The sequence below is a fragment of the Lutra lutra genome, chromosome 8 (assembly GCF_902655055.1).
Source record: "Lutra lutra chromosome 8, mLutLut1.2, whole genome shotgun sequence".
Lineage (NCBI taxonomy): Eukaryota > Metazoa > Chordata > Mammalia > Carnivora > Mustelidae > Lutra > Lutra lutra.
In genome coordinates this window covers 100,763,505-100,790,772 of record NC_062285.1, presented here as the reverse complement: position 1 = coordinate 100,790,772, position 27,268 = coordinate 100,763,505, and the positions used below count along the sequence as shown (strand labels likewise).

Here is a 27,268-nt window from a genome sequence, read left to right as displayed (position 1 = left end):
CCTGGAGTTTCTGATTCAGTGGGTCCCAATGGAGCCTGACAACTTGCATTTCTAATAAGTTTCCAGGTGATGTTGATGTTATTGTTCCAGGACTGTACTTGGGAACCTACTGACCCAGATGAATACTTACTTCCTTTTGGGCTAGAAGATCATCATGTTGAATTTTCCATTCTTTATGTTTTATAATATAAACTGTATTTCTCAGTCTTTCAAAATTCACCCTCAACATTTAAAGCTGAACTTTTGGAATTCTAGAAAAACCTTTTTCTCTCTCATCAAAGTCTGATTCTTACAAATCAAAAGTACTTTGTCTTTCAGGACAATGGTTTTCCTTTTCCTTAGTATATTTTGTATTTGTTTCAAACTAAGATTAATGAAATGAAATACCAGGAAGAAGACCAGATTTTTTTTTCTAATTTCAAATGTATTTTTCAGTGGAAAAAACAGTGCATCTGCATATTTAAAAAGTATCTACTGTTTAAGTATTCTCTATTTTAGCCTTCTGATTGCTAAATATGATTGAGTCACATAACAGTCTTCCAAACTCTGGAGGTATCATACTGTTACACAATTATGTTCTGTTAAATAACGCTTATGCAGATTACAAGTACTTAGCTAAGTTAATATGAGCAACCGTTTACAATCTGTTATATTTTGCTTATGGTAATTTTTAAGAGATTATGCTGGATGCACAAATAAGCTAGCTGAACCTGCTAAATGAAAGTGCATGCACTTAATCCTTTTTCTCTTACTGAATTTAAATTAGACTGTAAGAATTGCTTTTTTAAAAGCATATCTCTTAGAGTTGAAATAAACACTTTGGCCATTGAGGAGAGTATGAATTGTAAATGCATATATACATACATACATACACAAATATACATATGTAAACACCTACATATTTTGGTAAACTGATGAGACAAAACCAGATATAGTACACAAGAGCTGGCTAATGTAATCTGAATAAAACAATGTATCATCACCTTCAATTTTTCTAGCTTTAAGCTGACTAGAGGATACACTTATTCTAAATTTTTAATCATCTTTTTTTTTGAGTACCCTCAAATTAGCTGTGATTTGATTACAAGGTCTCTATTTCGATTGGATTGGGCATGAAATTTGGGGTGTTAGTTTTTTGTATGTGTGTGTTTAGTTGTTTCGCAGACAGACTCGCTCTATCATAAATGCATGGGATGTGCTTCCCACATGGGTATGCCCCACAATTTGCAATGTCCCTGGGTTTTAGTATGGCATTTACACCTATAAGGTATATGAAGATAATTAACATAATTTAATATTTGAAAATGACTATGGTAGTGCAATATGAAGCTAAAAGGGTCAATACATTTTCTGAGGAAGAGATTATGAAAGCTATCCTTTGTTTTTAGCAGGTGAGGTTGCTACTTTCAGAGTATGCCTTTGTATTTGGAGCTCTATCTCTGTCTATTAGTCTCTGTAATATAGATCCGAACAGATTTTTTTCCCCCCAAATGATATCGGCCTATCTCTGTTTCCTCCCTGCCAGCTGCCTGTTCGTATTTCTGTTTATTTCAAGCAATCAACAACTCTTTTACATTTCTACAGGCTGAGTTTCTGTGGTCCCGTCTTTCTTTTGGCTGGAAAATATCCTAGCTTCATTTGACAGCAGGTCTAGCAAGCCTGGTTATAATACCAAGTGATGCATTCTGGTCCAGGATTTTGATAATTTCAACTCCATTTTGCTAATTGAAGACAACATTAACACAGTGTTTGCCAATAAATTGTGTCCAAATACTGAATAAAGGGAGTGACAGTGTTCAAGGACACTAAGCTCTGTGCATGCATTATTATTCTTAGACTCCATGTTAATCTTCATTGCCTCCCATGGGTACCATTTATACTAGAGAGCTATTATTTTGCCTGCCACAAATACTTCCCTTTCATTTGGTAAAAGCACCTTGCCTTTCTTTTGGAAGACAAGTCTTTCCTCAATAGTCTTAATCCATGTGATTTGAGGGAGGCTGATTCAACCTTGAACATTAGCAATACATGTGACCCAGATGTGGTCATTTAGGGCACTTCAGTTTCCTCACTAAACTCATAACCTTGGCTGGAACGGCAAGGCCCTTACATGTGGATTTTACTGTCCACAGAAGAAGAAGTATTTTGTTTATTTGTTTTCAAGAAGGTGTCTAAAGTGATAAAAGATCATCTTGATATCAGTGGTTATCACTTGGCACTACTTGTGGCTGAATACAGCTGCTAAAATAAAGTCAACAAAGATAAAAGCAAAGCAGTGGTGAAGAGTTACCTTTACAGAACTCTTCTTGAATACCTCATTTGAATATCTATATCTACCCAAATCTAAAGCTGTTTCCACTCTTAGACTTCTCCTTATGCCAGTCAAACACTCCATTTTTTTGTTTGCATCAACCAGAACCGGGTTCTACCACCGAGAACTAAACCATATTATAAAGCTCATTGATTAACAGTATCCCTAATTCCAAACACTGGCATCAAAAACAAAAACACTATAGAACCACAAAATTTAGGACAAAGCCAATGATTTATCCTATGATAAATTAGTAAGCACTCTGCTTTATTAGCATTAACACCTAACATTTCATCTATAGGGCTACCAAGAAGCCATTTGATGTGATATGCATGTGTACTCAAATATGAGAATTGCTTGTTCTTTCCTACTTTATTTTCATTTTCGGTTCTCCCCTTCGTTTGATACCCAAGTATAAGGCTGCTTTGGCTTTATAATACATAGTGATATTTCCTCTTTATTTATTTATTTATTTTTAAAGATTTTATTTATTTATTTGTCGGAGAGAGCACAAGCAGGGGGAGCACCAGGCAGAGGGAGAAACAGGCTCCCCACTGAGCAGGGAACCTGATGTGGGACTAGACTACAGGACCGTGGGATCATGACCTGAGCCGAAGGCAGATGCTTAATAACTGACCCACCCAGGCATCCCGATATTTCCTCTTTGATTAAGCTGTCCTCTTTAATAGGGAGGTGGTATATAAACACTGTAGTGGAGACTAATGATAAGCTATGGAGGGAAGAGATTACAGTGACAGCTCTGAGCCCTGTAGGTCAGGAGAGAGTTGCTGCCAGTGTAGGATTTGTCCAGCAACTCCTTTATTTTCAGGATGATTGTCATTTCATTGTATTACATTGAGCCTTTAAACAATCCATAATTTATTGCTTTTCTTCTCAAATGTGTGCTTCCAGGGCAGAGTAAGCAATGTGGAGACTTTCCCAAACAACTTTATCAAGGTCTTCTATGTATGCCTGTGAATCCCAACAGAAGAGTTTCCTTTGGTGTCCAAACTCCAGATCATGGGCTTTTATTTCATAAGTGATCAGTGTGGAAGATGAGGCCTGGCAAGAGTCATTTTTATCTCAATAACTTTGACCTCATTGATGTACTCAGGAACTGATACTTTTGCTGACTAGAATATATTCCTAATATGTGGAGACCACTTTTAAGATCTGAGAGTCCTCTAAATTATGATAAATGTAATCTAAATTTGGCTCCTGGGCTTACTATCTGGGAGTCCTTGGGATTTAGTTTCCTCTCATGGAAACTAGAATAATCTTTTTGTTTTTTAAACTAGAATAATCTTAATAGATGATTTTATTGGGTGTTAGTCATTATTAAATTAGATAATGTTGATTAGTCTAAAAATGTGATTTATTAGTACAGAATGAGCATTATAGTCCAATGTAAAAATAATCATCAAAAATGAGTCCAATTCTCTGGCAAAGTTTTTTTAGTAATAATTTCCAAGATGTGATTCATTCAAAACATATTCTCCGACTCATACATGTTATATCATGAAATTATTTGCCTGAGGTTACCACTTGATCTATATGTTCTATCTGACCACTTCCCCTCTTTTTCCTATGTGAATACATCACAAGCAAATTACTGGCCATATGTTTCTACTTGTACTCAGTGCCCAGAGTGTGCACATACATAAAACGGTTCCCATGAGGGAAGAAAAATAAAGACCCTTGAGATGAATGAATCTCCTAGAGCAAAGGAAAGATGCTCTTCTCTGGAATTCAACATAGTCATGGAATCAGAGCACACAAGAAGTGATCTATCAGTACCGCCTCAAGGTCACAATTTCAAATTCAGAGAATCACCCAAGGGAGAGTTTCAGAATTAGTAAGTGCTTCTGGGACTGCAGCAAAAAGCAGTTCAGGAAGAAACACCATTTATAAAAGTGAAGAAGCTACAGTGAATACTAATTTTTTTTCTCCTTTCTGGACAAATGACAGAATAGGATTACCACAGAAAATGGGAAGTGATAGTAATTATGACTTAGGAGAGGCGTTTAAAATCATTATTGGTGGAGATGGTGATAAACAAACAGAGTTGTTTGGGCAGGAAGGAAAGTTAAAACAAAAATTCTGAAAGAACATAAAAGAAAAAGGTCCAAAACAAAAGAGTTCTTTTCTTAAAGACAAATGGGAAGGAGAGAAATTAGTGAAACCTAGGTGAGATAAAAGATTAAAGTTTTAGTATTCAGGAGTTTGGAAGACCGGTCAATTTTTATAAAAACATATTTAAGTACTCTCACTAGAACAAACATTTCTATCTACTTGGAACATAATTTTGTTTATAAATAAATAACATTAAATAATCACACTATTAATGATATGTTACCTTTATGAAAGGCTTCTTTTTTTTTTTAAATAAACTCTTAATGTCATCATATTAGTCAGTCTGGGAGAGAACAAGAGAGAACACAAAGCAAATGGGTTAGAACTGGGACAAAAATTTATATTTTCTAAATGCTCAAAGCTTCTCCTACTATATTATACCTGCTCAAACAGGTTTTTACCAATTTCATAAACATTTAGAATGGAGACTTCCATCTCATTAGGCCTTGTTGGTTCATGTAGTACTATCAATTTCCTAAATTCAGGGTATATTCCACGAAAACCAACTAGTAATTATTTTGGTTATTTGTCTCCTTAGGGACAAACTGATACCAACTGTATTCTAAGGATAATTTCTTATTATTCTTACTTGGCAAAGCAAAAATTTTTTAAATTAGAAATAGCATGGTTTAATTTATGGTAAGAGTGTGTGATATACCCAGAATATTAGAATTCTGTTTCATTTAGTCAAAACAGTCAGCTGTGGATCTTTGGTTTGGTAAGTTTTACTGCATCTTGAGGGCAAAGCAAGAATTGTCATGTTGCTTTGAGACTGAAACTTAGAAGAAAAGTTGCAAGAGTGTGGTCAGAGAGAAAACTTTGAGATGGATAGTTGAAATTAATCTACAAGATTGGAGATATGCAGGGAATTCCATATTTTAAACACAAAACTAACAGCTACCTCCACGCTAGTTATAATTGCCAGATTTTATGTACTAAAATTGCTACTTTGTCCTGAAAGTGGCTAACTTTATAAAATCTCCATTAAGCTTATAGATAGAATTTTATTGTCTAGCTAAATGGTAGTATAATGTTTCTCTCCTTTTCCAATTGTTCAACTTAGGGAACTTAGAATACAGTTATCCCTCACTGTTGAGATTCTGTTCAGTTTAATCAACAAATACACTAAAATAGTATTCTCCATAATTACTTCATATGTATCTTATTAATTTTTTACTGCTGTGTATTCTTCTTCTTCAAATGCATTATTGTATTATTCTTTCCATTAAAACTCATCTCTTTCTCATATGAATAATTTCCACAGCTGTCCAGATCCATCTGTATTTTTGATCAAGCTGATTTATTATCTTTAGCTTCCAGCATTTTATTATTACAGATTTGGATGTGTGCTCGTTTACATTTTCCACTGACTGCTTAATGAATATGTTGAATAATACCAATGCACAGTCTGATCCCCAGGGACCTTCCCTGATACTTCTAGCCTTCAATGAGGCATAAAATAAGTGAAGTTTTCTATTTGCTGAGCTAATTTGTATATTCTTATTGTACCATTATTTGCATGCAATAAAACCTTAAGTAATGAAACCCTCAATTAACTAGATTTTTTTCGACTTAACTTTTAGAATAAAGAAGAAATTAATAGCAAAACAGTAGCTAGCAGGTATTTTTTACAAAACCACCACTTTGCAGATTCCTAGCTCAATTTTGCTTTAGAACAGTTTCTTCTATCTTCTATAACTATAGTGAGAAAGTTTTAAATAATTAAGACTTGGGTATAGCAATATCCTCAGGGAATTTATTAAGAAAATATGCCATAGACCCTATAGTAAACTGAAGAGAACTGGACCTGCTGACTTCATGTAAAGGATGCTATTTCAGATAACATCCCATCCCCCACCTGCAGGTGTATACACGTATGTAACCAGAGAGAATCTTTCAGACAAACAAAAAAATTATGGAGACCCTGATCCCCTTCTCTTTATGATCAGATAAGGTGAGTTTTCTTGCTTAACTTAAAACAAGCTAACTAATCCCCATTCATAAATTTCAGTTTTCAAATACAAATTTTTATACACATTTTTGCTGGTATATATATCATAATACACATGGGCACACAGTCCTTTTCATCTTACATTTTAACAAGTTCTATCTCAATCAACTTCATGATGGTATGGCTGTGTATAATTCTAAAGCTATCTTTTCTTCAGAATAAAGGACTTAGCTAAAAGTGAATCTTTTGACATTATGATGGCCAGGCTCAGTATCACCCTGAGGTCTTCCCTTCCTCCTCTGGTATAGTGGTTGTTGCTTCTTATGTACCACTTTACCTCCCTAAGTAAACACTAAGGCAGTGTCCCAACTTTGCAGTCTCTGATCTTGGACCTTCATCTTTATTGCCTATTCCCATACAATCTTTCTATCTTAGCTATGCTTGAGGCGGGGAGGCAGGGGGTTAGGTGAGCCTGGTGATGGGTATTAAGGAGGGCACATATTGCATGGAGCATAGGGTGTGGTGCATAAACAATGAATCTTGGAACACAGAAAAAATAAAATAAAATTAAAAAATTTAGAATTAAAAAAAGGGAAGATGTTAAAAAGATGCCTAAAATTTCAATTATAACCTGCTCTATTATGAATTATCTTGGTCAAATCATATGAGAATCAGTTCCCTGTTATGTCATTTAAAAAATGGCAATTATAAATCTTGAATTGTTCCTAGGGTTTAAATGCAAAAGTATATGTAAAGTCCCTGTAAAAGTGGCTTGTTCATAATAGATAAGTTGTCCATAAATTTTAGCTACATACTCCTTCTTGTTGCAGGGGAATCCTTAGTGGCTATTTCTCCAAATATTTAAATAAACTAAAGCATGATATGAGGAAAGCTTGATGAGTGGACAGAGGGACATAGATTCCAAAGAACTAGAAACACAATGGTTAAATCTAAAATCACCAGAGAGAAAATCTATAGTATACTAATTCATTGAACCTTGTATTCGTGTAGTAGAAACATAGTAACAGATATCTAACAATATCATGTTTTGCCAGTCATGGTATAACACTAGCTAATACAGGTTGCTATGGGGATACCTTACTTTTAGTTTATTTAAGAAACAACTGTTTATTTATTTATTTACTTACTTACTTATATTTCAAGTTCTTTGAAATGTTGAGGTCTTCTAAAATTGTCATAGGACAGGCAGTGGAAGGTTTCTTGGGCGTGGGGAACCCTGGCTGTTATTTCTGGTGCTATGACTGGAGAACCATAAATTTTCTGATCAACAGGGTATTTCAGAACCTCTTGAGAAGAAAACATAGTTTCTCATTGTTACCTACAAATATTGTGTAGTCTTTGGAAAGTTAAAGAGAGCAAAAAATTATGTCTGCAGATCATAAATAAATGGTATGGAAAAATATCTTGGAGACAAAAGAACTTTTTAGAGGAATTATATACATCATTGTATCACCAATACTTTTGATGTCATAGGGGATGTTATTCTGAGGCAAAATAAGGAGACTGACAACTCTGAAACTCAAAAGATCCAGATTCTGAATGGAAAACTTTTTAGGAATATCTTATTCAAATTATTTTTCAAAAAATTATTTTTCTTACATTCTCTTTTTAATGTGTACATATAAGTGATTCACAAAATAGTAATCTAAATTGAGTGAAAAATATATTTTTTCCAGGGGTGTCTGGGTGGCTGATTTAGTTAGGCATCCAATTCTAGGTTCCAGCTAGGTCATAATTTCAGGATCCTGGGGTGGAGCCCAGTATGGGCTCCATGCTCAGTGGGGAGTCTGCTTGAGATTCTTTCCTCTCACCCTCTCATTCTGCTCTGCTCCTTCCCACCCATGCTCTCTCTCTCAAATAAATAAATAAATAAATAAAATATTAAAAAAAAGAGATTTTTCCATAAGGACAAAATTTTAAAAGTTTTAATTGGTAATGTTTTTTTATTGTTCTTTCTTTATGGTAATTAACATAAAGATGTATCACACAATTGAGTATGTCTTAGATTTAATGAAATATAGTGGCTGTTCAGATGCTATAAAATAGTGATCTAAAATGAGCATATTTATGGAAACATTATGTTTCCATATTAGCTGTCTGCTATACCTATACCTATAGTTTAGGTATAGCAGACAGCAGAACACCACTGTGAATGCAACAAAATTACAAGTCCTAACATTTTTTGACATAATAGGGGAAACAATAGAGAACACATTAAAAAAAAATTAGGATGCAATGTAAGAGGACTCATCTTTTTATACTGGCATTTAGAGTACTTAGATTACTCATAGAAGAGTAATTGTGGGATTATCCAGATCCATTTTCTTACATACATACATACATACTTACATACTTTTGCTATTTTATTGTCATATCCCATATAGTGGTCTGCTCTGTGGAAAGCATGACTGGTTTAGGTCTATTTGTACAAATAAAAATGTACAAGTGTTCTCTTTTGTAATGTGGGGAAATGCAAAGTTACCTCAAAGATGAGGATATTTTTATTTAAAAAAATACACTGTAGTAATCTTACTTTTAAAAACTTCTGAAGTAATACAAAATAAGCCTGCTAGGCAAAGAGAAAGCTGAAAAAAATCAGAAGAAAATGATTTATATGGCCAAGCATATAGATTAAATGAAAATACAGAGATACTTATGTCCAAATTTTCTCAATTGTGGCCTCTATTTTGCACCTGCAGTGTGTGGGCACAATTCAAACAAGATAACATCTGGCATAGTGTAAATGCAGTAATCAACAATTGCAGAAGCATTTAAATTGTGGCTGCACTTATGGGAAAGAGAGAAAAGGCAATTAGGAAGATGTGAGTCTAAGATAGGTTTAAACTCACAATTTCCACAGAACTCATTCTTTAGACAAAAGACCAGAAGCAAGGCTGTACAGGATTTCAGAGGGAACGTGAGGTCACAAGCTCAAGTAGTTCAGTCATGGAGTGATGGAGGGATTTGGAGATGATTAGATCTGGTTCCTCATTCCCACCTCAGCATTTCCTAGGCTTGGGTAGTTGCAACAATTACTTAAACTCTGCATCACATGTCTCTCATTTGTAAAATTAAAATAATAGAATAGAAAGAATGTGGGTTTATAGTGAGAATTATAGTAGAATGCCGTAAAGTAGGAAGAATTGTGAATGGTAGTTTGCATTCTCACCCTTCTTTTCACTTTCTCATTTCTTTCCCTGTATTTTATACATAATAATGATAACTTTTATGTATTTGACTTGACTAAGTGTGCTTCAATTTGACTTATAAATTCACCTACTTTGTACCCTGAAGACCTGCAAATCATTTATTCATTCTAAACCATGTATCAATAGCCTCTTATGCACAAATTAATATGCTAGGTGATGGAATTGCAATTGTGAGCTTGAAAAGACGAGGACCCTTGTTTCATATAATCTACTGAATGAGACAGACATTAATCAGATGTACATAAAAAATAAAATGACATTACAAATGTGATAATCACCATGAATAAAAGATATTCCTTGTAACATGAAAGGGTCCAGAAGCCAAGAAAGTCAGGAAAATACTTAGTAAACTGAAGGAAGAACAACTATCTAAGCAAAAGGCAAGTGAAGAACATGCAGGCAACAACAACAAAAAACAACAGGAGATAGGCATTTTTGGCAAAAAAGAGCTCTTTAATACCAAACATATTTTCTTGATTTAATACATATTAAAGACCTGAAAAACTGGTAGAGGTCTTTATCAGGTTATGTGGAAAGACTAAGAGGGTTTTCTACATAGGGCTGAAGTTATGAGTAATGTTCAAAAATGTGTTTTTGATTTTATAACAATGTAAATATTCCTTAAAATTGGCAAATTGTGCCAATGGACAATTTAAGGGCAATCAGATGAATTTAATTCACAATGACATGTCCAAGGGCTAAATTTGGGGGAGAGATAAAAACAAAGCAGGAGTAGGATCAAATTGAGTTTGGCATGACAGATGTTCACATATAACACTTCCTCCTCTTGATCATTCCTACTTTTTCCTTTACTTAGAGAATAGGAAAAAAGTATTTAATTTCTAAGCTGGATTGAACTTCATTTCTGAAGGAGTGTGCACAAATACAGTAGTACAGTTTATATATGTATGTGTGTAGTTTGTGTACTTTATTCATGGTGTGAACTGATGTGAGGGAAATACAGCTATCAAGAAGCTGTCCAAAATCTGAGCTAGAGTATGGATATTTCACAAGGTTACAAATTATAAGAGTAATTGTACCTTAGACCTCTGAGATGGACACCATAAATTAATGTCCTTTATTTTTAATCTTTTATGTACTTATCCATTCTCTTATCCATTCATTCTATTGTTGATAGCATATCATGCATGAGAAAGTCTCTTAGTCATGAAGATACATCAATACACAAAGTAATCACATCCTATAGACCCCATAGAGCATATAGTTTTTCATGGAATATAGACAATTACACTTTTATACATTTTTTATATTATATTATACATACACAATTATACATTATATGGTAATTACAATATAGTAATTACCATAGTTAAGGTAGGAAACAAAGAATGCAAGGAGATCGGAAAGTTGGGCATAATAATCTAGTGTTGAAGGATGAAAACAGTGAGAAAAACTTCTCAGATGCAGTAATTTTAAGTCCAGTCCTCACCAAGGAATGGGAAATGGCCAAAATTTGGAGGATAGGTAGCAGAACACAGCATGAAAGGGAATAGTATGCAGAGGGGAAGCCTGTAGGCTACACAAAGAAGTTCAATATGATGGAATATAAAAGTACAAGATGGATTGTGAAAAGCTATGAGGGCAGAGAGGAAAGGAAGAGCTAGAAGATCGAGATTCTCATGCAGCAAATTAAGAAGTTGGATGTATCCTCAAAGCAATAGTTTGTTTTGTAATTGGGAAATGGTTCAGCAAGGGAGCATCATGATCAGAGTCACATTTTTGTTTGTATGTTTTAAAGATCCTTTTACAGAGATTTTATATGGATAAAATTTTAGGAAAAAAGAAACAAGGGACATAGAGATATCAGTTGGTTTTAGTGGTACTGGAGAAAACAAAATGATTAGGAGATATGTTTAAGTCATTGTCTGCAAGTCAGCATAATTGATTTGGTATGGGGTTGCAAAGGACGATTTCCGAGTGTTTGACTGTAGTAACCAAAGATGATATAGTACTGATTACAGAGTAAGGGAACAACTACCAAAGAGATAATTAGGAGAAGGCATAATAAGCTTTGCGCAGGTGGAGTTTGAGGTGTCTATCAGACACCAAACAGAAATTTCTAGTGACTATTTAAATATACAGGATCTGGAATTGAGGAGAAAAATCTGGTATGGAGTTAAAATATAGAGAAAAATAGTCATTACAGACATAGTGTTTGCAGCCTTTCCTCTGCAAGATGCAGCTTTAAGATGGCTTCCTAATTCTAAATCCCAGAATTAGATCAGTCCTGTCTGTAGCAAATATTGCAGATCGTTTCAATGAGCTTCTCTTCCTCTAACCTAGAGGATCGAAAGGTAAAATTTCATTTCTCACACTCTTAAAGCTAAGTTTTTAAAACTGAAAATCTTTCACCAAGCAGGTTCCCATGTACAGCTTGGGAACCAGAACTAAAATTACAGGGCAGAGGCCATGTGGCTTCTCTGTCAAGCAAAATCAGGGAAAAAAAAAAATCCCTTTTCCTTCTCTCTTTTCAATTTTCCCTTCCTCTTCACCCTCTCCTACCTTCTCCTCCATTTCTTCTACCTCCACTTCCTCTTCTTCTTTTTCTTTGGTGGGGGGCTCACACTTTCTGATTTTATTTTATTTTTTAATTTTTAAAATTTAAATTCAATTAATTAATACAAAATGTATGTTTCAGAGGTAGAGGTCAGTGATTCATCAGTCTTATGTAACACCCAGTGCTCATTATATCACATGCCTTCCTTAATGCCTATCACCCATCTACCCCATCCCCCCACTCACTTCCCCTCCAGCAACCCTCAGTTTGTTTCCCATGATGAAGAGTCTCTTATGCTTTGTCTCCCTCTCTGATTTAATCTCCTCCTCCTCTTCTTCATCTTCTTTGTAGTCTTCTTTTTTAATAACAACTATATAAGGTCTGTGATGTCAAGCCTATGCAGGATTTCAAATGGATTATTTTTGTTGTGTGGTTGGATAGTTCTCCTACTTAAAATGCTTCTGGAATATAAATTTATATTCTGGCATATAAATTTAGTGTCTAAACAACAATATTTAAATATATTCTTTCTTTTTTCTTTTATTTTAATTAGGAGTAGATGGTATTGTCAGCCATTAAAAATACTTCCTTAGTTAGAACTAATTAGGTTTTGCTGGAGTCATTACTGGGTACATATTTTGCAAGGACCAGTACAAAATAAAAATGTGAGACCCTTATTCAAAAAAATTACAAAGAATTTCAAGATGTCAACCACAGAGCACTAAATCAAACAGCAGGAGTTTCTTAGCCCATAACCCTGTGCACCTGCACAGTCCACACCCCCTTGAAATCAATCCCAACTACAATTTTAAAAAACCATTTGGGGGGCACCTGGGTGGCTCAGAGGGTTAAAGCCTCTGCCTTCGGCTCAGGTCATGATCCCAGGGTTCTGGGATCGAGCCCCACATCGGGCTCTCTGCTCAGTGGGGAACCTGCTTCCTCCTCTCTCTCTCTGCCTGCCTCTCTGCCTGCTTGTGATCTCTGTCTGTCAAATAAATAAATAAAATCTTTAAAAAAACCCCAAACATTTGGGTTGATGTGGGCAGAAGGTCCATTCTGGAAGCAAGTATTCTCAGGCTCCACTACCTCATAGCTTTACCAACTACAACAGTTGTTAGTTGCTGGGTCAGCAAAAAAGAGGTAAGATAATTATTCATCAGCTAATCACTGGTGCACTACAAGTGTCACATGCTATTTCATCTTATATGCCATTGGTCTAAATTGGCACAGGCTCCCTCCTAACTGAAAGAGTGCTGGAAAATATCAGGAAATAATTTTAAGCTCACTGTGGTGAGCTTTATTGTATTTGCATTGTAATGTACACCTGCACAAGCCACAGGAAGTCCTGGAAATCCCCAGGACTCCTAAAGCCAGACTAGAGACTTCTTTAAAACTTATCACAAGGACATGCCTTCTGCCATCAGAAAGATACCAAAAAAATGAAGGCAGGGAGGAAAGAGTTGAGCTATGTATGCCTTGAACCCTTCCCTAACTCCATAATATGATCATTTATTCCTTCTTTTAAAGGAGAGGGAGGGACATGAAGATTGAGATAGGCCTGGAATATTATTCTATAGGAAACCCATTCATATGGAAATTAAATGACACTGGAAATGAGGTTCATGTCAAAAACCCCTTCTCCTTCATGATCCTTCTGTTAGACTATTCATGGAGGTATCCAGGAAAGCATGGATATCATTTGTACATAGCTGATGTTCAGGTATCTTCATTAAAATGCCTATGTGCTCAGAACACTGAACATTCAGGAAGAGGAAGGGAGATGGGTTGCTTAATATGTTCTGGCATCTTAAATACTTTTATTTTCAAATGCCCTTCCCGGAAGAAACCTTTCAAAACTGTTTGGCTTTTGTTTGTTCATTTTCCGTGAAGAGTTGCTGGCATGGAGAAGGCTGAAATTTACCAATTACTGTAGATTTTAATTTAATATTTTACATTTTCCTTGTATAATCTAAGCTCATCCTAACAGTAGTTAAAACAAGTTTAATAACAGAAAGCCACTTTAGAGAAAAATATAGAATTTCAGTGTGTAACAATACCATCGATAATTCACTATTATTTGATGTTTCAGAATCTCTACACCATTCTTATCATTATGATTCATGACCACAGTCATTATGTTTATGTGAAATTATAACAAACAAATAGAATAGGAAGGCTAAATCAACAGATCCAAAGTACAGAATGCTGTTAAGCATTTGTAATACTTCAAAACTATCTTTAAAATAATAATCTTTTCTATATATAATTATCTCATCATCCAGATCTATATAATTTTAACAAATTTTAACAAATAAAAATACCCTAATGATGAAAATGCAATGTCATTATACCAATACTATAAAAGAATATATAGTTTTAGCCTGAGATTCTTACTGGCAGGAATCTAAGCCCCAGAAAATATGCATTCCCTCAAAATATAGGTGTTTTTTTTTGTTAAAGATAGATAAGCAGTGTGTAAATGAGAATGTAGAAATATATAAAATTTTCCAAATGAAACTTACTTGCTTCACACTGATTAATCCATAAATGTTTACATTTGCAATAGTTGCCAAGATAGGATTAAAGTCTTGATTCTTGGGATATCCAAGAGTGAGGAGAAAGGGGTATTCTGTTTTTCCCTTCCTGTTGCAGTGACAACAGGCTATTTCAAGATGGCTCATTTTTTGGAAGTAGTTGTAATAAAAAATATAAATATTAGTACTTTGCCTTATATTTTAACCTAAAAATTAGTTAACCAACCAAACACACTTTATGACAAACTACCATTAAGATACAAATATTTTGTAGTGTGGCAACTTCTTAGATGTATGTTCTTCCAAACTGTCATTAAAACTTTGATGATTTTTTTACATCTATAAAATATTTCCTTTTATTCTTTAATATTACTGTATTCTTTTTTTTTTAAAGATTTTATTTATTTATTTGAGAGAGAGAGTGAGAGAGAGCAAGCATGATGGGGCGGTGGGAGGCAGGCAGAGCAAGAGAAGGGAGAGGGAAAAGCAGGCTCCATCCCAGGACCCCTGAGATCATGACCTGAGACCAAGGCAGATGTTTAACTGACTGAACCACCCAGGCACCCCATCTTACTGCATTCTTAATAAACTGTAAACCTTAAACTCTGTCTCTTTTGAGGTTTTGTCAATTTTTTCTCACTAGAGTGAATTTATTTTGACTGAATTTCTCATGATAATATATATTTGTAATGCTGGTGAGTAAGGGAGAGGCAGAGCTAGGTAGGGAGAGATGAGGACTACAGGCAGGATCTGGCTCACAAAAATCTCAAAAATGTGGAGGTGTAAGGAGACAGAAATAGACCAAACCAGACCACCCTGCCCTAGGTGTCAGAGGTGGGTCTTGTTATAACAGCTATTTGTGACCAACAAAAATTAAAAAGGAAGTAAGCTATTAAAGGTGTTATCACTAAAAATAAATAAAGGTGTTATCACTAATCTTTACTCAGTGGTGCTATTAATAGAGATGTTAGCACTGAAGACCTACAAGGGAACTTAAAACCCCTCAGGGGCCCCTCTGTCTGGAACTTTCTAACTCCTGAAAGCCTTTTCTGTATTCTCACAATCGCTTTACACTCTCCTTTGTTCACGAGATTCATTCTTTGACTCTGTGAGACAAGAACCTCTCTTTCCCGCTTCATTGGTTTTAAATAACTTTTCTGCCTCCTATATTGAGGGTCAGTTTGGGGTTGATATTTTCTTCATTTGCAAAATACTGACTTGATATGCTTATCTTTAAAACAAATTTAGATGAATGGGTACGATACCAATATTGGGGAATGCCTTCTTCAATCAGCTGCTTGCCTTATCTAGACAACGTGTAAGACATTTCAATCTGGCAGTGACCTGTCTAAAACCAGAGCAGCTGTTTAATCATTCATAGTCACCTTCTATGAACTTCCAACTGCCACCATTCCTTTAATAGTTCTGGAACATGTGATACTTTATTCCAAGTAGACTGTTATGCAATAAGGAATACTAGTCAGGTTCTGTAACATCAACACAGAAAATGTTTGAATGTATGAACAAGAGGGCCTACCGTGTGTTTTCTTACGTTCTCATTTAAAATTCTTAGCAGCTGCTTGAGATTATTAGCCTCATTTTACAGATGTGAAAACTCAAGTTGAGAGGTTGGGAAATTCATTGCCTATCAAAGACAAGCAGATAATTAAGTGCTCTCATTGGTCTGATTCTAGGTCCAACTCAAAGGTAATGGAAAGATGTAAAGTCTCTTAAATAAATAGTGAGAAGAGAGAATAACAACAACAAAAAATGTTGTCTTCACATTTCTGGGTAATAAAATCAATGGTTTCTCAACTTGTTTCCAGTATTGTAGTTAAAGATTTACTCATGATTCTCAAGCAATTTCAATGAAAGCCCAACTGGTTCAAATTTTTTTTTTTTTTATCCCAGAGTTAAATAATAAAAGTCCTAAAAAGCAATTTTAGAATTGCAGTGATATAGTAATGGCATCATTATGTTTACAGGCTGATAGGGTCTGAAACTAGGTATTTTTAAGGATAGCAATACTTTTCACCAATCGCATGAAACTAATCATCGGTTGTTAAGTTGACCTGGGAACTCATCCAGACATCTGCCATGTAAAAAGGAAAAAGGCACAAATCAAGGAAAAATTGGGGGTGAGTTAGTAACGGATTTATCTTTGAATTGTCTAATTTAGTTGAGTTACACCTTCACCATACTTCTCAGCAATATAGCTTTTTGAAGTGAATTTCCTCTTTGGCCAAGAAGAAATAAATGAGTAGATGAATAAAGGAAAAATGAGGTACAGGAAATAAATGAAAACTTTCTCATATATCTTCCATCTACCAGGTACAGACAGCATAGTTACTTATGTAGTTAACTGTTCTCTGAATCTTTAAAGCCATGGCAAGATTTATTGTTGAATACTGAAGATGAAATAATACTTGACGTTACGCAAAATATCATATATTGCAGGTATCAAATTACTGTCATTTAAATAAACTGTAAATCAGCTTCTTATTCCTTGGCAGAGATTTAGCTGCTGTAAATCAGTAGGATCTTCCTGCTTTTCCAGCAAACCATTACTGTCTTTTATATTCTAACAATTATCATGTGACTCCTCTTCAAAATAATAAAGAACAGGGAATCACTGCTGCAGAGAACATCCTTTGGGGATTTCTCACAGGCAGAGTATTTCTATTTTTCTTTTCTAAGGCCACATAATGATTTCTCATAGCACAAGTCAGTGAGCTTTTCCTTAAATAGCTAGGTAGTGAATATTTTAGGATTTTGCCAGATAGGGCTCTGTTAAAACTATGAAATCCTACCACTGTGGCTGGAATGCAGCTACAAACAATAACTAAAAAATGGTATAGGTGGAATCCAATAAAATTTTATTTATAAGAACAGGACAGAATTTACCCATTGATTTTGGTGACTTCTGTCATGTAGAATAGCTTCATCATACCTTCCACTTGGCCAGAGTACCCCACTGAAAGATTTTTTCACTATCTCCAAATTTGCTGGCTGCCAGTAATTTGCCTTTGTCCTTCCTCTCCTTTTGGTATGAAATTCCTTTCTATATCTTAGCCATTCTTCAATTTCTATCTCAAATCTACCTCATCAAAGACCTCCAGTAAGCATCATATTATGTATATAACAGGATATCATGAACTATCCCATTCATTAGGCAATCCCTTCTCTTGATGACTTGTAACAGTGTTATTATATTATTTTTGCACATAGAATCCTTTTTTTAAGAACTCAAGAAAAAAATATGAATTTTTAAAATGGGCAAAGGAAATAAATATATATTTACCAAAGAAGACATACAAACGGCCAACAGGTACATGAAAAGATGCTCAGTATCACTAATAATCAGGGAAATGCTGATCAAAACCACAACGAGATATCACCTCACACTTGTTAGAATGGCTATTATCAAAAAAATAAAAAACAGTTATTGGTGAGGCTTTGGAGAAAAGAAAACCCTTGTGCACTGTTGACAGAAATGTGAATTGATGTAGCCATTATGGAAAACAGTATGGAAGGTCCTCAAAAAAAAAAAGAAAAAAGAAAACAAAAAACTACCATATGACCCAGGAATCCCATTTCTGTGTGTATATCCAAAGGAAATGAAATCACTATTGCAGAGAGATATCTTCATTGCAGCATTATTCACAACAGCCAAGATGTGAAGACAACCTAAGTGTGCATCAACAGAAGAACAGATAAAGCTGTGATTGATATATATGCATATATGTATATGTGTGTGTATACATATATACATATATAATATATATACACATATATATATATATATATATATATAATTCAGTAATAATAAAGAAGGAAACTTTGTCTTTTTGTGACAACATGGATGAACCTAAAGGGCATTACTTTAAGTGAAGTAAGTCAGATAGAGAAAGGCAAATACTAGATGTTCTCACTTATATGTGGAATCTAGAAAAGCAAAACTCGTAGAAGCAGTAAAATGGTTGTTGCCAGAGGCAGAGGGGTGGGGGAAATGGGAAGATGCTGGTCAAAGGATATAAACTCCCAAATATAATATAAATAAGATCTGAGGATCTAATGGACAGCATGGTGACTATAATTAACAGTACTATATTATATACTTGAAAGCTGTTAAGAGAGATCTTATCACTGCATATACACAGAAATCTTAATTATGTGAGGGACTGACATGTTACTTAATCTTACTGTTTATAATCATTTTGCAATATATACATGTCTAATAACCATATTGTACACCTTAAACTCATGTTATATGTAAATATATGCATGTCTAATAACCATATTGTACACCTTAAACTCATATATGTTATATGTAAATAATATCTAATAGATCTTGGGGGGGGATTAGAAGGAACCCAATCATACAGTATGATCCTCTCATTTGGGAAACATAAAAACCAGAGAGGCTAAGTAATCTTCCATGATCAAATGAGGACAAAGGAATAGGAAAGCCCAGCTCTCTTAAATCCTACTTTAGTGGTCTTTATTAAGGCTGTAAAAATCTTAGCATTACATAAGAATTCCTAAGAGGATGTAACTCAACATTCCATCAAGTACAAAAAGTCCCTCTATCAGTTCACTAGCAATTAATACCCATTTCTAATATTTCCAATCATAGGGAAATCACTACTGACAAGCCTCTGCTTAAAAATAACTTAGTTTCTAAAAGGACCTTTGTGAGTCCATTTCCTATTAAACCAAAATGACACACTTAAATTCTTTGCTAATGTATGTAGAGTTGATGAAATGGTGATCTGGTGAGAGTCTTTGCTCTTATTAATAAAAATTGTGAGTAGAAAGTAAAATGAGAAGCTTCATTACCTCCTGTGGAGATGTCTATGGTTGGGCAGGTGTAATTGTGATTTCTCATATTGAGTAAAACCATCCTTGCTGTAATATTTACTCACTTGCTTTTGCTCCACAGATTTTACTTTCAGAGTCTTATCTCACTTTCACATGGCAAATATTCACACATTTCAGAAATACTGTCATGTATCCTCTAAGAATATTTTTTCAGATTAAACAGGACCAAAACTGTCATTTATCCATACAAAACCAAGAACACTTCTAACAACTCACATGTATGTATGTCATTCTTAAAAAAACAGTGGTTTCCACAGTGGCAAGTGGTCTGACCAGCACAGAATACATTGAGCCTCTTGTCTTCCATGATTTGAAAAAGCTGAAATTCTCTTAATACAGACTGATTGCATTTAAAGATACATTCCTTTGGATTAATCTGTTGGTAGTCTGCATATATTCCTTACCCTGTAAGTTGATTTCAGCAAGCTAAAATCAGAAATAACTCAGTTATATTTCAACAAATTCTTACATAAACAATTTTATCTTATTTCATCAATTGTGCTTTCAATAGATCCTTGAAATTCATACTATAATGTGGAATACTAAGTTTTATGATTTAACCTCATATGCTGTCACTGAGAATGCTACATGGTTGGAGGTCTTTGGGCTTAATTTCCTAAATCAGTGGACCACTCTTCAAGAAAGAAAAATTCTTTTATGAGTGTTAAAGTCCCTGAAAAAGAAAGTTCAAAAACAAATGTTTTTTTTTGAAGGCTTGACAGTAATTTTAAAAATAGGACAAAGCATTGTGCATTTAGATTTATATTTCATGTGCTTTTGCTAGGATAAGCATTCTCTGTAAGGAACTCTTGGGAGTGCTGAAGGTTGAAACTGCTCTGTACTTGTTTTTACACACAGTCATGGGCTGAATCTCACCATTTGTGATCTAAAGTTCTGAGGACAACCTCCAAGGCGGATTATCAGCAGTGAAAGAAAGCTTAAATGTATTAGTAAGTCTCTACCTGAGCTCTATCTAATTTATTACATATAAATCAGCATTTTGTTGAGTTTACTTAGTTTTAATCTATTTAATCTAAGTAGCTTCCTCTTTATAAATAGTATTTTTAAAATCCATTTTGAGAGAACAAAAGAAGACAATTATATGTGACAGATATATGTTTAGGCAAAATCTAAGATACAAAAACACAACAGAACATGGGGAAATATCTCATTCTATCAATGCCACAGGACTTTCTCACCAAGCTATTTCGTTAGTGATCTAAAAATAAGCATGGGGTTTTCTAAGCCTTCTAAATTAGTGTGATGCAGGCTAGAGCACCCACATCAAGGCTCTTATCTATAAGACCAGCAGGTTAAAGTCATTTGCAAGTGTCACCTCTGCCCTCCTACACTCATCTTGAGTGGTTCATTAGATTGTTTTGAGTAGTAGCACCCAGGTGTCAATGAGATTGCTAAAGGCTCTCAGCATGAACTTAGATTTCATAATGGATATGACTGAAGCAATGGCTGTTATTTTCATACAGTAGCAATTCTGTAATTTTGGATTCTGAAATTTGATGACCTCAGTTGTACTTTAGTCATCTACTTCTTTACAATAGAGACTGGTAGGCTGGCCTATCTACACTATAATGTGTGTGAGAGTGGGAGAAAAGTGAGAACTCATGATAAGGGGTAGGGGGTAATAGTGTAAGGAACACATTCTTAATTTATGTTGGCTTGAGAAAAAACCTCATTTGGGCTTGATGGTCAGAAGTTTATATACTATTATATAAATATGGTACTTGAGGTATTATATATTTTAATAGACAACTTTTTGGACTCCAGAAAAAAAATGATGCTAATAATCTACATGGTATCATTTAATGCACACACACACACACACACACTCACTCACTCCAACAATCATAGAAAATATAGAAAGACCCATAAATAAAAATTTAAAAAATATTGAAACATAATTCCAAGACCTAACTCTTATAGTCTTTTTACTATATATATTTTATAGGGACAGTGTATTAAACATATTACGAGGTATATATATATATATATATATATATATATATATATATATATGTATGTGTGTGTAGACATATACATTTTAATGTAACTGAAACAACCCATTGTCTTTTCAGATTTTTTTTTATTTTTTTTAAATTTTTTTTATTTTTCAGCATAACAGTATTCATTATTTTTGCACCCCACCCAGTGCTCCATGCAATCCGTGCCCTCTCCAATACCCACCACCTGGATCCCCCAACCTCCCACCCCCCGCCCCTTCAAAACCCTCAGATTGTTTTTCAGAGTCCATTGTCTCTCATGGTTCACCTCCCCTTCCAATTTCCCTCAACTCCCTTCTCCTCTCCATCTCCCTTTGTCCTCCATGCTATTTGTTATGCTCCACAAATAAGTGAAACCATATGATAATTGACTCTCTCTGCTTGACTTATTTCACTCAGCATAATCTCTTCCAGTCCCGTCCATGTTGCTACAAAAGTTGGGTATCCATCCTTTCTGATGGAGGCATAATACTCCACAGTGTATATGGACCACATCTTCCTTATCCATTCGTCTGTTGAAGGGCATCATGGTTCTTTCCACAGTTTGGCGACCGTGGCCATTGCTGCTATAAACATTGGGGTACAGATGGCCCTTCTTTTCACTATATCTGTATCTTTGGGGTAAATACCTAGTAGTGCAATTGCAGGGTCATAGGGAAGCTCTATTTTTAATTTCTTGAGGAATCTCCACACTGTTCTCCAAAGTGGCTGCACCAACTTGCATTCCCACCAACAGTGTAAGATCAATGAGGTAGAAACCAGAGATAGAGTAGAACGTATCAATGAAACTAGAAGCTGATTTTTTGAAAGAATCAATAAGATCGATAAACCATTGGCCACACTAATCCAAAAGAAAAGAGAGAAAGCCCAAATTCATAAAATTATGAATGAAAAAGGAGAGATCACAACTAACACCAAGGAAGTAGAAATAATAATCAGAAGTTATTATCACCAGTTATATGCCAATAAGCTAAGCAACCTAGATGAAATGGATGCATTCCTGGAAAACTATAAACTCCCAAAATTGAACCAGGAAGAAATCGACAACCTGAATAGACCGATATCTAGTAACGAGATTGAAGAAGTGATCAAAAACCTCCCAAAAAACAAGAGCCCAGGACCTGATGGATTCCCTGGGGAATTCTACCAAACTTTCAAAGAAGAAATAACACCTATTCTCCTGAAGCTATTTCAAAAAATTGAAGCAGAAGGAAAACTTCCAGACTCTTCCTATGAAGCCAGCATTACCCTGATCCCCAACCAGGCAAAGACCCTACCAAAAAGGAGAATTTCAGACCAATATCACTGATGAATATGGATGCTAAGATTCTCAACAAGATCCTAGCAAACAGGATCCAACAGCACATTAAAAAGATTATCCACCATGACCAGGTGGGATTCAACCCTGGGCTACAAGGATGGTTCAACATTCGCAAATCAATCAATGTGATAGAACAAATCAATAAGAGAAGAGAGAAGAACCACATGGTCCTCTCAATTGATGCAGAAAAAGCATTTGACAAAATCCAGCATCCGTTCCTGATTAAAACGCTTTAAAGTATAGGGATAGAGGGAACATTCCTGAACTTCATAAAATCTATCTCTGAAAGACCCGTTGAGATCAGGAACATGACAAGGATGCCCACTCTCACCACTCTTGTTCAACATAGTATTAGAAGTCTTAGCAACAGCAATCAGACAACAAAGAGAAATAAAAGGTATCCAAATTGGCAATGAAGAAGTCAAACTCTCTCTCTTTGCAGATGACATAATTCTTTATATGGAAAACCCAAAAGACTCCACCCCCAAACTACTAGAACTCACACAGCAATTCAGTAACGTGGCAGGATACAAAGTCAACGTACAGAAATCAGTGGCTTTCTTATACACTTACAATGAAAATACAGAAAGGGAAATTAGAGAATCGATTCCATTTACTATAGCACCAAGAATCATAAGATACCTGGGAATAAATCTAACCAAAGATGTCTTTTCAGATTTAAATAAAAATTTATTGAAACCCAGTGTGTGGCAATTTTTATATAACTACAAATTCTCTGACATTGCTGTCTTTACCTTGAATATAGGCTGATCTTAATACCTCATTATGATCAATTCCATGTGTTAATTTGGGCAGGTTACCTGTTCAAACACTAATCTAGGTATCTTGTAAATTAGGTTAAAGTCCAAATTCAGTTGACTTTAACAAGAGATTATCAGGGCACCTGGGTGGCTCAGATGGTTAAGCATCTGCCTTGGGCTTGGGTCATGATCTCTGGGCCCTGGAATCGAGACCCACATTGAGCTCCCTGGTTGCTCAGCCAGGAGTCTGAGTCTGAGTCTCCCTTACCCTCTCCCTCTGCCTCTCTCCCTGCTTGTGTACTTTTTCCATCCTCTCAGATGAATAAAATCTTAAAAACAAAACAAAACAGAAAAAACAAAAAGGAAAAGGAAAAAGAAAAGATTATCCTAGATGAATTGGGTAAACCTGATTCAATCCAATGGGAAGTTGTAAGAGCACATCTGAGGCTTCTCAAAGTTCTGCCTATAGATAACTGCTTCAGAAGTGTCCAAGAGTTTCAGCTTGCTTTTCCTGATGGCCTGCCCTATAGTTTCCAAATTTGCCTATCCAGTCCCTAAAATTATGTAAGCCAATTCCTTTCGATTGGCACTTGCCTATTTGTCTATCTTTTCAAACTTCAGTATAGTGATTTGCCGTATAACCATAATATACTGATAGGTGCATGGAAATCTTTTGATATTGTTTTTATCTTTTTTTTTCTTTCTTCTTGTTGCAAGGTTGAGAATGGCTTCCAAGCTCTTTACATTTTTTAAAGTGAAACTAGAACTTTCTAAGTGCTACATCCATGTGAATGTCAGTTGGAGGATGGTGGCACACTGTTCAGGAAAATATGATCATTAAAATAACTAGCATACATTTATTTTATTATTGTTTTCCCCTTTATATAAAAAAAATATGAAAACTTAAGCAAGTGGGATGCATATAAATGTCTTGATTAGGGTTCTATTATTTTTAAAGAGTTGGTTCTAAATATTTGGTTATATAAATGCTAAGAAATGGATATTTCTTGCAATTTCTACTTAGGCTTTACACTATAATAAGGAGATGCAAAGGGACTGTGAAATAGGTAATCTGACCATACTTGGAATATTTGCAGGATGCTCCATATATTCTTAGAGTCAGATAAGAGGATGAATGCCTGGCATGAACACCATAGTGACTGGCCCAGACTCTCATTCCGTGTCCCTACTTCTATTCTTGCCAAACTAAAAAAGGATTATGAACCAGTAAATGACAAAGAAGACCATTGTTAATAGCAGCTAACTTTCATTATGTGGCACAAAGATGACTTTTTTGTCCCCTGAAAAGTCCTTCCTTCCTTCCAAACTCATTGCTGTGTAGCCTAAAAACAATAGCTGAATTGCTCTGGGCATGTGCTTGAAAGTGAGGGCTAAAAGTAGAGTGTGCCTTTACTTAACAATAACAATTAGAATTTTCTTTCTCAAATAACCTCACAAACACGATGGTTCACAACTGGCATGCTGTGACCTAGTTTCAGTTGGTTTTATAAGAATATTCATTATAATAATGCAGTAACCAAAACTCAGCATGCTGAGCAGCTAGAAACCAATTTCTCAGACTTCTACAATTCCCATCTATCTATTTCAGGGGATTGTTGTTCTACAGGTACTCAACTACATGTAGATATTCTTACACTTTTTTATACTTATATTTTTCTTTGTTCCCTTGCTCCTTATGAAAAAAAGATTCCCAAAACGAAACCTGGTGTAAAATTCAAGTGCTTATTAGCTGAGAATACATTTTCTCAACTAATTTCTTCTAGGGACATGGGGGAAAACCCTAAAGAAATAACAATGGATTTTTAATGTATTTTCAAATCACAGATAACAGTAAAATTCTGTGGATAAGTAAAAAGAATACTTCATATAGAGTGTATAATATTCCTGGAGAATTATATCATAAATTCAAAGCAGGTCTAGTTTTGTTACTAGAAATATTCTACTCTAATTTATGCTTTCTTAATTTGTTAAAGAAACAAATAGCACAAATTTCTTTGGGATAAGGTATTAAAATATAGAGTATTATATGCAACAATTCAATATCCTTATTCCATTGTTTTTATTCCTTGAAATTTCATCAATATTATCTCAAACTACATGCCTGCTTTCTCCATATACATATACATACATATATATATCCATATCCATCTATCTATCTATCTATATATATATATATATCCACATATCTCCTGTTACTCAGCTTTGGTTTTCCAATTCTCTAATTAGAAAATTAGCTACTCTATACCTAACTGGATACCAAATTGTCTCTAAATTTCTGCTGATGTTTTAATCATACAGAAATTTCAACTAGAAGTTATGCTTTTTCCTGCTATCTTAATAAATTAAAAGTATATTTTCTATAAACTGAGATGTTTCTTGCAAGGAATATAGATAGTCACGTAACCAAGAACTATTTTTGAACTGAATAAAGGATATTGGATAACCATTTTGGGAGATGCTGTAGTGATCAATGAGCTTGAAGGATTACTGAGTAAGGTTTTTTTTGTTTTTGTTTTTGTTTTTTTAACAAATACATTGACATATTTATTTTTATAGATTTGTTTTATATCATAGAAACATTTATTCTGAAGGTTCTTTCACTGTTGACAAAAGTGATAGAATGTTTCTTTTGAAATTGTCCTTAGACACCATGTTCTATTCATTAATGTTATGGATTCTGTCAGTTCTAGGCACTATTGCTAGACTTAGGAGCATCAGGTCTAGAAAGTATGCAGCTTACATTTTTCCTTTTCTTGGCCTTTGAGTCTTGATAAGAGTCAGTTTTGACCTAAAAGGCATGACCTCCCTTAATGCATCATACACTTGTTCTAAAGAATCCATTACATAAAACTACAGGGAGAATTAAATTTATGAGGGATAGTTTCCTAATGAAGCAATTTAACATTTTTGAAGTCAAAACAGGAATAAATTTTTCCTTTTTAAAAAAACAGCTTTGTTAATCATCTGTTACTCCTCTAGATCAACTGGTTACCTGCTAGAATGCTTTAGAAAACAGAAAAATCAATGCAGATGGTATGGCTTTTTTAGTTCTAAGGAAAAATTGTTATACAATTATTCAAACATTCAACAAATTCAACAAATATTCAGTGATAGCCTACAATGCACTAGACACTGAGCCTTGTGCTAGATTATCTATTGTGAATATACAGATCAGTAGTTCTATAGGGGTGTCCTGTTTCTCTTATGAAGTCTATTTAGTATTTCTATGAATCATAACATTTCCTGCTGTGTTGTAGGTAGAGAGGGGTGAAAATAGATTGTTACAAAAAAATGTAAGTATCATAGTAAGAGTAGTAAAGAATGACTAGAAATGTCAAATAGGTGTGACCAGGTAGAAAGAAGGCCCGACATTCAACTTCAAGATAATGTAGGGATCACAGCCCCATAATTGAATTAATATCCTAAACCTGATACTACCAATCCTACCTTGGGGGAAAGGAATGATCTGTGTGGAACCAGAATAATTTTAGTATGATAAACTAAATACTTTAACAGTGCTGAAATGATTAGTAAACTTGAAACCATGACCTGGACTTGACAGATGTGGAGGAAAGAAGGCAGATAGCAG

At 34.7% G+C, this 27,268-nt stretch overlaps 2 long non-coding RNA genes across 3 annotated transcripts in view; both read right to left on the bottom strand.

Moving 5' to 3' along the window:
- LOC125106810 (uncharacterized) overlaps nt 1–16,028 on the bottom strand; it is a 32,809-nt gene extending 16,781 nt beyond the window's left edge. For both annotated transcript variants that reach the window (XR_007129433.1, XR_007129434.1), the window contains exons 1-2: nt 15,943–16,028; nt 7,548–7,702 (exon numbers count right to left, since the gene is read on the bottom strand). This is a non-coding gene — a long non-coding RNA (uncharacterized LOC125106810). The remainder of the gene's footprint in view (nt 1–7,547; nt 7,703–15,942) is intronic.
- The window catches only part of LOC125106809 (uncharacterized), a 149,313-nt gene that overhangs the window by 81,791 nt on the left and 40,254 nt on the right, over nt 1–27,268 (bottom strand). The window lies entirely within an intron of this gene.